Here is an 11,979-nt window from a genome sequence, read left to right on the forward strand (position 1 = left end):
CAACCAATGTAAAGCAGAGTTGAGTATTTGAATAACATTGATTTTATTTGTATGAAGTTATTATAATCGGATAACGTGAACTACTTTAAGCTTTAGTGGAAAATAGAGGTAATCAATGACATAACTACTGCGAACGACTATGTAAGATTAAACATAAATCGAGATGTTTGAATTAGTCATAAAATGATACGGTCTAATTTGTTGTTGGCACTCCGTCGCTTACGACGTCGGGGGTTCCAGTATCTGATCAACGGAACAGCCTTCTCGTGAAATTAACATGCAAGTAGCTGAGCACTCCACAGACACGTGTACCCTTAACGTAGTTCTCGGGGATATTCAGCGTGACACAGTGCGACAAGGCTGGCCCTTTGAATTAGAGGCACAACAGAAACAAGAAGTAAGAGTGAGAGAAAGTTGTGGTGGAAGAGTACAGCAGGGTTCGCCACCATCCCCTGCCGGAGCCTCGTGGAGCTTTTTTTTTTAGGTGTTTTCGCTCAATAAACACTCACAACGCCCAGTCTGAGAGTCGAAACCGCAATCCTATGGCACGAGTCCGCTGCCCTAACCACTGGGCCATTGCGCCCCCACTATGGTTTAATACCCAACCCACATTGTGGTGAGCATTTCCACAGCAACGCTTTGTCAACTTTGAAAGCTTCTAAAATTAATCCTCTTTCAGCTGAATGTCTCCTATTGTTTATAATAAAGATCAAATTAATTGTGTTTAGTAAAATTGCTTTTCATTCTTGTATCCTTCTTTTGACTGTTCTGTTTACCTAAGGATTGTAATTCATATGTCGATAATAAAGTTACTTCCTTCATATTTAATAATGTGATAACATATAATGAACAGAAACAGGAAATGTTTATAACAATGAGCTATGAGGATTGACTTCAAGGAATAGAAATGAATTAAAATGAAGTATAGTCTTGAAGTAAAGAAAATTGCAATGAAATTAGAATGGTTTTGTGATCTCTCAGTTTATGTATATAAATTTCTGACTGGGAATATAGTCTATAGAAATGTGTTCGAGGAATCCGATAATATGCTCAGTGATATGTAGGCACATATATTATTACAACTGTTACGTTGCTAAATAAAGTATTTGGTGTAATGGTGAAGCATTTCTCAACTTATTTGCTATTAATATCCACCACGTGTGTCTTGTAATGTATAACTTCTATTAAATAGTATTTAGCTTTCATTTTTAAAAGTTTGCATCGCCATATCAAAATATGTTTAATTTAATATGCAAATTTTCTTGTTTTTATTTATAATTAATATATTCTTTTAATTTTACTGCTTTAAAAGGAGAATTAACATTGGTTGTTAATGAAATATATTTTACCCATTTTAAATCGGATCGAGTATATTTCATTAGGAAAACTAAAAGTTATGTAGTTACCACTTAGCAAAATAGTCTCAGATCTGCTTCCATACATGACATATTTGCCTTTGAATTTTTTTTAGTAACATTTTTAAATAACAACATTTGTTGTGTTCAACAGAATGGACGTCTCTATAAAAGAATTGTGACGTATGATTGTTCATATCTAAATCGTTGTCTGTATTCATATATTATCTTATGTGACATTAAACTTGCAAGTTCCATGATTAATGATGTCAAAGGAATGATGATACATCGGTTGGCATATTTTCTCTTCCAAACTAATGTGAATTGGTGATATCTCCTTTGAGAAGACAAGAAATTAACTCCTTGTGAGTGGAACTGGTTATAACTAATTCATTTCGATTTGAAACAGCCCAGCTTAAGTCAACCCCTACATATTTTGATCATAATTGGTTATACACTATCGAATTCATACTTTCCTTGGCGCGTTTGGAGCAGAACTACAAAACAAAAATTAAAATGCAATTACTATAGTAAGTCTGAATAGATGTTGTTGGCACTCCGTCGCTTACGACGTCGAGGGTTCCAGTTGATCCGATCAACGGAACAGCCTGCTCGTGAAATTAACGTGCATGTGACTAAGCACTCCACAGACACGTGTACCCTTAACGTAGTTCTCGGGGATATTCAGCGTGACACAGTGTGACAAGGCTGACCCTTTGAATTAGAGGCACAACAGAAACAGGAAGTCAGAATGAGAGAAAGTTGTGGTAAAAGAGTACAGCAGAGTTCGCCACCATCCCCTGCCGGAGCCTCGTGTAGCTTTAGATGTTTCGCTCAATGTTTTCGATACTCACAACGCCCGGTCTGGGTATAGAAACCGCGATCCTATGACCGCGAGTCCGCTGTCCTAACCACTGGGCCATTGCGCCTCCGCCTCAATAGATGTAATAGTTTTTAAACCGTAACTTATGCATTAGTAGGATACGAGGCCGACTGTGCGAAATTTGCCGTCATCCCTCCAGGTCAAGAATTTAGGTTCTGATTAGATAAAAATCACAATACGGTATTCGTAGTCGTAATCTCATCAATCCTCTATGGCAGTCAGTGCGAAGGAGAAATGTAGCGAATATCCAACTTCATGTCATGTAAATTCGAAATCCAGCTAAGGCAGATAATGGTCTGGTAAATGAGGTTTGCTTCTACGGTTCAGTTTTCAACTTCATATATTAAATTAAGGACATGATAAAATGTTAGTACATTTGAGAGAATAATGAGCATCGTAATATGTTCTGACTATAAAATGTGACACTGTAAATGTGGTCTGTAAAATATCAATGATCATGCTGCTGCGATAGTCGAGAAATCTATTTGTAAAGCGATTTCAATTTATTCCTGCAGTTATTTCTTCTCCTGTTGCCATTGCTACTATGATCACCATTCCTCCCTCGAAAATGCACTTGTTGAGTATTCTCATCAGCCTGTCATTTGAAGTTTAAAAGGGAAATGTTAAACTTTCCAATAAACGTATACTATCGGATGTTTTCTTATACGTCGATTCATAGCTTTAAATGGATTGGATAAAATTCACTTGTTTTGATAAATATATTTTTAATTGCTTGAGAGCTGTATGTAAAACCCGATATTTATAATAGAATAACGAGTGGATGTATCTTGCAAAGAAGCCGTAAATTCTGTGACTGTTAAATAGAATATTATTTTAATGACTTCTCTTGCAATTATATTTCACGTACTTTTATGGCATCAGTTACGGAGTGAAAAATCTGCCATGAGGTTTGTTGGCTGTGGGACACAAAGCATAACTAACAATACCTTCGATAGCAGCATATCGACCAAAATATCGAATGTTGATAAAAATGTACTTCTTTGCATTGCTGTAAACTGAAAATGAGACTAGGTTGGATAACGTAAAATTACCCTTGAATGGACCGTCGGTCTGTGGCATGGGACTAGTGTTAATGTGTAATGAATTGTTTCACTCGAGTTCGACGCGCCGCTTGATTGGGAATAGAAGTCACACTTTTTTATTAGTGAATGTGATACCCTCACCAGTAGGCCAAGGGCTGGCACTCAATAATATGTAACCGTTAATAAAAATTGTATGAAGTGTTTTAATATCGCTAACTTGGACAGATTATAATATTTATTGCTGATTTTAAAATCATCTCCGTCATTTCAGGTTTGAGTGTCTTAAAATCGACTAGTGTGAAGTTGATCTCTGCACAACAATCCCAAGAAACGTGAGAGTTTATAGCCCAAAATATTTGCACACACACCTGCAAAATATTGAAATATTTTTCTCTGAAGTTATATAGCTCGGATATATAGCGCGGTCTACGAGAGATAAAATCTAAATTTTCCTAAAAACATACACGATTAGCTAAATGATGGAAGTAACACGTGAAGAAATATCATCGTACACATACCTAAAATGATGGGGCGGTTGTAAATGGACTACATGTCATTAAAAATATATTCTATCCAAACCCACTTGGTTGCTGGTGGGGCTTCTAACAAACAAGGATTTATTCTTAGGTAAATGGAGTTATGTTTCCTCTCTCTTGGACACAGTCTGACACATTCATAGCGCATTTCTTCACCTCCTTTTCAGTTTGAGTTATTTACTTCTAGGCTACTCACAAATCATTTTATTTCTGGAGCAATTAATTTTCTACAGATACCTATTCCAACATACGTCTTTGACCTACCTTATTCTAAAGATCAAATAGCATTTCTGAAATTACAGCCATAGTGACGATCTCTGCATTTTGTGCTTCAAATGTGCTTGTGTTTCATTTCTGTCATTTATCATTTTCTTATGCCATTAGTCCAGTCAAAACTTTCTGCAGAAAACGGATTTCGTAATTGAAAATAACAAACACATATACTTCACTTAGCGAAATAAACGTTTAACCCAAAGCTGTTCGCAGTCTTTGTTACTTTGTTGCAATCTTTCTTTATCTTCGCCAATGCATATCTTGTTGTCAGATTATTTGCCCGCTCTTGGCTCTTCTTTCATTTTTATATATCCTTTCTCATTCTTCATCTAAAACTCCAATCAATTCTAGCAACGTGGTGATAGAAATTTACCAAACGGTTATGGGACATTACTGTATATATGTTATTCTTTTCTCTTGCTTTCTCTAAAGGAGATTACATATTGTCAAGGAATTATAAATTGGTTGTTTCGAGATACATAACGTCCAAATATGGAGTCAGCAATATATGGAACATTACTAGAACAGAGCTGCAGGGGAGTTCCAGATATTAAATAAACACGCTGTTATAAATCCTATATTTAATACAGGGAGATTAAAAACATGTATTAACTGGGACGACCCATGCAATTAGTTGAGATAATACTATGGCTCTTTAAAGGCTGCAAATAAGGGAAGGAACTCTAATGATATGAAACATGGAATTTTTCGACTTTTAAACCATTCTTCTTTCAGTGAAATATATTAAATCCAGAAAAATTAATTGGTTCATCGATAAACATTCATATAAATACATACATACATACATACATACATACATACATACACACATACATGCATGCATGCATGCTTATATACCTACATACATAATACATACATGCATACATACATATATATATATATATATATATATATATATATATATATATATATATATATACAGAGAGAGAGAGAGAGAGAGAGAGAGAGAGAGAGAGAGAGAGAGAGAGAGAGAGAGAGATAGAGAGAGAGAGAGAGAGAGCAGATTTGCCTTACAGGATTTAAGAGTATATTAGAGCCATGAAAGTAAAGATATACAATTTTGTAAACGATAAAGTTTTGTTCTTTCAACCTGATTGAACTAAGGATCGGTTTCGCATTGCTCATCAAGCTGAGAGTTGAATGCGATAAATTGCTAGGAGGAAAAAACACATTGTTACAGGCGATAATTGTTCACTCATTTATTTTGCAGTAAATGGGAGGTAAATATGTAATTTTTATTTTATTGATTTTGGTGTTCTCTGCTTTATTGTGGCTTATACCTTCCATTTGATGGGATAAGTCCTTTATTTTCAATATGGGTTGATATTTAATTCTGGTTTATATTTGTGGATAAATGAGGCTTCTTTATTCAGTCTCACCTGTGTTGACGTCCAGAAGACAAGTTCATAACATGAGAAAATTTCGAATTGTGGATGTAATCGCTCAGAACATTCCTCAATGTGTTGACTGAGATATATTTGCGGGGAGCGATATTATGGGGAAGAAATGTGTTGTCTGTGGACCATACATCTTTTTCCTGTCGAATTTTCTGTTGAGCCAATATAATTTCGATTGCAGCCCGACCATCTGTTTACGTAAATGAGGTTTTGGAAGACGCTAGTGAAGTTCGATTTGATTTTGAACATTTGTCCTTGTCTGAAATGGAATTCCAATCCTTCCAACAGATAGGGACATGTTCCGCAATTAGAGCAACCACACTTTATGATTCTTGCGTCCGTTGTTATAGAGAATAGTTTGGCATTGGTGAGAATTTTTTTCAATGATTTTGGCTGTTTGCTGCTCTTAATGGTTTTATGGTTACGTAGGATCTCCTTAAGTTTCGGGTCCCTATGGAGTATTGGAAGATTTTGGACGGTGAATGCTTCTTTGAATGCTTCTTTGTTTCTGGGGTTGTACGTGGAAATACAAGGTCGTGCTTTGAAGGTAGATGTATTGTTGTGTTTGGCTATTCTAAATGTTTTGATATTAATCGATTTTGAACTTGCAATCTTAGTTCTCTGGTATTTTTTCCCGATACTATGATACAAATTCTTCTTGCAAGGCTGAAGGGTATATTTGTTTTGATATGTCTCAGATGACATGAGCTATTAGATATTGTTTAGAATACATATTGTTTAGCGTCTGTGGTCTTGTAAAGTATATATATGTGTAATTTTCGTTTCGTATTTGGTTCGCAAGTTTCTTTATGTGAATTCGTGTGTTGGAGGATATTTTGTCGTCTAGGGTGAGTGATTCTGTTTTAATGCATTATTAATTAACAAACTCACCGGTTCAATTTCCACTCATTTACTAATTTATTTATTCATTCCTTTTCCTAATATTTTCGTTGCTTATTGCAACCTCGTCAAAAGTCATTGACTCTCTGTTATCGGAGCTGTGTTGTTTTTGGTTATTTTTTTTGTTTGTGCGCATGTGGTGTGCGTCAGTGTCCACGTGTATACACATATGAATGTATGTATGTATGTATGTATGTATGTATGTATGTATGTATGTATGTATGGATGGATGGATGCGTGTTTGTACGTTTGTATGTATGTATTCTACATATTCAAGTGCGTGTGAGGGCAGGTTTGTGTGTTTGTGTGTGTAGTCCTGTTTCCTTGAGTATGTCTGTGGGTATGGGTTTATATGACTATGTGCGTGCGTCTGTTATGTGTGGATATGCTTCTGCATATGTGTCCTTGTGTGTGTGGGGGGTGCGTGTGTGCATGCGCGCGCGCGTGTGTGTGGAGTGTGCGTATGTATATGGTCATATGTTTCCATCTCATTTTGTGCCTGTGTTTATGTGCTAGTCAGTCCTTAATATATATGCAACCATCTATCTACTTACCTATTTGTTTACCTACCTACCTACCTACCTACCTACCTACCTACATACATACATACATACATACATACATACATACATGCATACATGCATACATACATACATGATGATGGCTGCCCCCTCGTTATCGAGTATGGCCATTTCACGAAGCTTAACCTAACGGTGCTGCGATCGAATGTGACTTTTTAGCCCAGCCAAAGATCTACAATGTCTTGCAAAGAGTTAGCATCCAAAACCTTTACTGGCAATAGCTGGCTGTTGTTGTAACTGGGCTCCATGTACCTTTGCGTGTCGTTTAAGTCCTCCTGCTGAATCACACTCCCTTCCACATGCCCGACAGACATGATTAGTATGGTGTGTAGCATCATCACCAGCGGCCTGGTGGTCAATCATCGGTCTTGCCTTATGACTACGAAGATGACTCATGAGTCCAGCTTTACTGAGGCACGATCGTGCACACACTGCACGTCAGTGTCATAGGAAGACCCTTTCCATCTGGAAGTGCAACGACAATGCCCTTCCGGACATCCCTCCTTAATTTCTCATGTGCAGTTCGTGATTTCTCAAAAGTAGTTGTCCCCTCACGCACAATCCTTCTCCACCTGCCACGGTCAATAGCCATGCCTTCCCACGTGTTCGGAGAGATGTTGGCATACATACATACATACATACATACATACAAACATACATACATGCATACATGTTTACACACACACACACACACGCACACACACGCACACACACACACACACACACACACACACACACACACACACACACACACATATAGTAAATCCCCCAAAACGAACGACAAGCATAAAAAGCAGCAACGCGAGGGCGTGGTACATGTAAAGTATTAGCAGACGCTCAAGAATGGAAAGAAAGTTGGTTTAACCTCACGACTAAAGCTCTTCTTCAAACAGAGGAAAAGGAAGACGGAGAACAAATATAAATATCAATATACCGTGTAGAAAGTAGTGATACTCCAATACCCACAGTTATACATACACAGGTAGATAGGTTAGTAGGCTGTTATGTAAGCGAATATATATATATGAAACAGGGACAACTGACGAAGGGTATACTCTTTATGTTGCATGCCTCGTTTCTCTGTTTGTTTTTTTTTCGCTGTTCAAAAAAACGTTCGTTTTCTATGTTTTTGTTTTCGTTTCTCATTGTGTTCAACGTCTTTTTGATGTCCTGTACCCATATATTCATGTATATATACATATATATGTAGGTATGTACATATATGTATGGATATATGCATATATTTATATATTATTTATATTATATATACTCCTATGGATTCTGAATACGTGATCTGTTCTCTGTATATTTATATACGCACATACTCTCATCCAAACACACACACACCTATACAGGACGACACTTGATTATTTGGATTTTCATAAATGTAAAATATGAATCTTATGCTTCAGACAATTGTTACTGGATGATGATGGGTGGTACTATATGTCAATTAGAATCACGTGGTTGAAAATATTACAAGGAAAAAAATGCAAATATGAAAAGCGTCGTACTACTGTGATGTGTGGGAAGCTATCTGTCAAGATTCAGTTCATGAAGGGTAATGAATCCACCATTTCCTGTGGTTATTGATATATATTGGATACTACGGGAAATCCAGGCATCTGGAAAATATCTTGCAGAAACCTCCTTTGCTGCCACTATTTAGACAACTTCCCTTAAATATAGAAATATCCGTGTCAAACTATCGATTTCCTAATTTACTGATTCCATTTCAATTCTGCAAAGAATGCACCTGACAAAATCATTAACGTATTGAATTTTTCTCGTATTCTTTATAAATACATTAGGTAGTTCCACAAAACATAACAAAAGTATTTTATAAATGAAGATTAACTTAGGCGGTACATTTCACTACACAATAACATTTCAGCAGACTGTGTTTACGCAATCATTTAAGTTACACATTTTCCTTCGTTGCTGCTGAGATCTAATTCGATTGAAATATGTCTCTTACTTTTACCAGTTGACTTTCAAACAACACTAATTACCTTCTGCATCGAGTTGCCGTGCCAAAAGTTAGGTTCTATAATACTAATATAGAGTTATCCAACTTGGAGTTCGATGTTTGATCTTTGCAAACAATATGATGCTAACGGTTATTTATTTATTTTTTTGCACTAAATAGATCTATAATCTCTGTATACATCATATATTACAAGTGTTAGACGCGTTTAATATGAATAAGTCGCCCATGATGCATTTTCCCTCTATGCCATATGGTTGATGCTCTTCAAGTGTGACATTAACTTTTTTTCTTTGTGTTTGTATGTGTCTGTGTGTATGTGCGCGCGTGTACTTTTACACGTGCATATGTGTGTATGTGTGTGGAACACTTTGTGACTTTTAAGCAGTACACCGTCACACTTACTAAACAAGGTGTCGTCTCACACATTCATATTTATGCTTATCTATTTCGTAAATATTTCTTTCGTAAAAGAAATATATATTACTCATGTAAAACTTAAGCCCTGTAACCGTATTGCAGGTGCGGGACGGCGTGTGTTCACAAAGGTATAAAGAACACGTAATGTCATCTGATATGACACTACGTGATCCATCATCCTTCTTTTAACAATGAAAAGAAGGACGGTCTATTGTGCATTGCAGAGCAGGAACGCTAACCTGACATGATGCTTTACCAAAGTTTTCTCCAAGATAGGAAGTTTTGGAATTTATACAATATTTAACAGAAATGTTACAAGAATTTAAAATTGTTATTATTTTGCTTAAAATGATTAAGCAAACAACGTTCAAGTACATTCCGTCCGTAGCATCCCATGCTATATTCCGTTAAAATTTGTGCATAATCTATATCTAAAATGCAATGTACTTTGAAGACATCAAATGTGATTTAAAGGAGAATTGCTTTCTATTTTTAACAAGTCAACCTAACATATTATTTGGTCGATGGAATATAAATATTCTATCCTATTTATTTTCCCAGTAGATGTGTTTAAATGTATCTGAGCTGAAATTCCTGAATTCTATTTTCTTGTCTTAACAGGAAGATGACATATCCGAGTACGTGAACATAGAATAGGAAATCAAGCATGAAACAACTATTCAACGACTGGAAACTTCATTATCTTCCAGCTTTCAAGAGGGTAAGTTGAAATATTCCTGAATATAAAGTTTGTTTTAACTTTTAAACACTTGTATGGTGAAATAGGAATTCGATACTCAACCACATCATGTCGTGTATACTAAACAATAAAATTTATTTGTGAATGAAGAATGTTAAGTGTGACACAAAAATTGGAGACGAAAGATAGAAACAATGTATTTCCAAAAAGACACATGTAGATGGTGACACATGCAAATTCTCACACACGCGCACAACGAGAAAACAAATACAAACATCAACAGATATAATTAAACTAATACATTATTAACATTTTATGTATTCAACACACGATCAAAGAGCCTCACATTTGATTGTGTGAGTGAGTGTATTTAGGAATTCACACTTATAGTTGATAAATTATATTCTAAACACTTGTGCAACTATTCAGTTTGTAATTAGAGATTCCACTTCCTGATTTTATTTCTAACGCAATCGACTATCAGGAAGTATCGACACATTCTGCGCAAAAATGAGTAACTGTAATTGGAAGCATTACATTCCAGTGCTACAACGTGTGGGGGGATAATATATGTATCAAAAGTATACTGCTGAAATATATAGGGAAAACCCATATAGACAGAAACACCTGCAAGTATGCATACGCGGATGTCTGAAATTCTCTACGTTAATTTCTTTCTAACAGTTATCAATCTGTAACTCATTTCAACGCTAACAATCTATTACCCAGTTGCATTCCTGACAGTAAACATTCCTCTATCCGAATTATGTGTGTCCAGCTTAAGACTTGTTGCTGTTTTGGTTTCTCTACAGATAAACTGGTGCGCAACGTAAAATATATATAAATGCACGACGTAAAAGTGCAAAATGATTAATTAGGAGAGAAAAAAGAATCTGAAAGACATTAATAGCAGCACCAACAACATTGGTCTCGAGAGTAATTACTTACATTGTCCTGACACAAGGCCAGAACCAGCGATATTTATAATAGGAAGAAGAAAGAAACTAGACTTAAAGAGAAACAGCAGAAGGATAATCAATATAGATATTTTACGCTTTCTACTTATTGATAGAAATCGACAGGCAGCTAGTTATTCCGACGAAAAGTTCCGAATATATTTTCTGCCAAGCCGTCTATATCGTTCAGGATATTGCCGGGAATATTTTTACATGGGAAAATATCAAATCGGTTATCCTATATAATAAATATATGTGTAACAAGTGAGGTGAATATATCATTATACAAACGATAATACGTTGCGAAGGGGAGCCAGTTCCGATATTTATTTCAGCGGATATTTCAGAATAGGACTGGCGAACATCTATAACAATGTATCGGAATCGTATGACATGCTTCGACAAACAAACACAAAGGTATATTAATCATTTCTAACACACCCCACGCACATATGTGTGTGTGTGGATGTGCGTGAGAGCATACATGCACACATACATACATACACACATATATATATATATATATATATATATATATTCTTATATAAATGTGAATATATTTATGAATGTATTTATGTGTGTGTGTGTGCATTTGTATATATATATAAATGTGTGTGTGTATACATACATACATGCACACACACACACACACACACACACACACACACACACACACATATATATATAAATCATCAACTCAGTAATGCAGGTGAATCACAATTTGTTTCTTTTTTCTATCAGTCGGAAGTCATGTAGACTTTGTTTAATGTCTTATTGCATGTTTGCACTGAGACATGTAGTTCTCTGTTTCGATTTGCAGTTGCAACAAATCCGCTTCATTTGATGCCCCCGGCGTTTATATTTTAGGCAGTTTTAACATCTTTAAAATTCGTGTTTCGTCCTTCAAATGACTCACTACTAATTTCA

The 11,979-nt window shown here is 35.8% G+C and overlaps 1 protein-coding gene across 6 annotated transcripts in view; it reads left to right on the forward strand.

Annotated features, from left to right (window-relative positions):
- Positions 1–11,979, forward strand: part of LOC106870917 (neuropeptide Y receptor type 2) — a 768,756-nt gene that overhangs the window by 712,247 nt on the left and 44,530 nt on the right. For 3 of the 6 annotated variants that reach the window (XR_016237964.1, XM_089339795.1, XM_014917152.3), the window contains one exon: positions 10,018–10,117. The gene's annotated coding sequence lies outside the window, so the exon portion shown is untranslated. The remainder of the gene's footprint in view (positions 1–10,017; positions 10,118–11,979) is intronic. The other 3 variants (XR_016237963.1, XM_089339794.1, XM_089339796.1) reach the window with 1 other exon arrangement.

Source organism: Octopus bimaculoides, chromosome 22 (genome assembly GCF_046866305.1).
Source record: "Octopus bimaculoides isolate indiv1 chromosome 22, ASM4686630v1, whole genome shotgun sequence".
Lineage (NCBI taxonomy): Eukaryota > Metazoa > Mollusca > Cephalopoda > Octopoda > Octopodidae > Octopus > Octopus bimaculoides.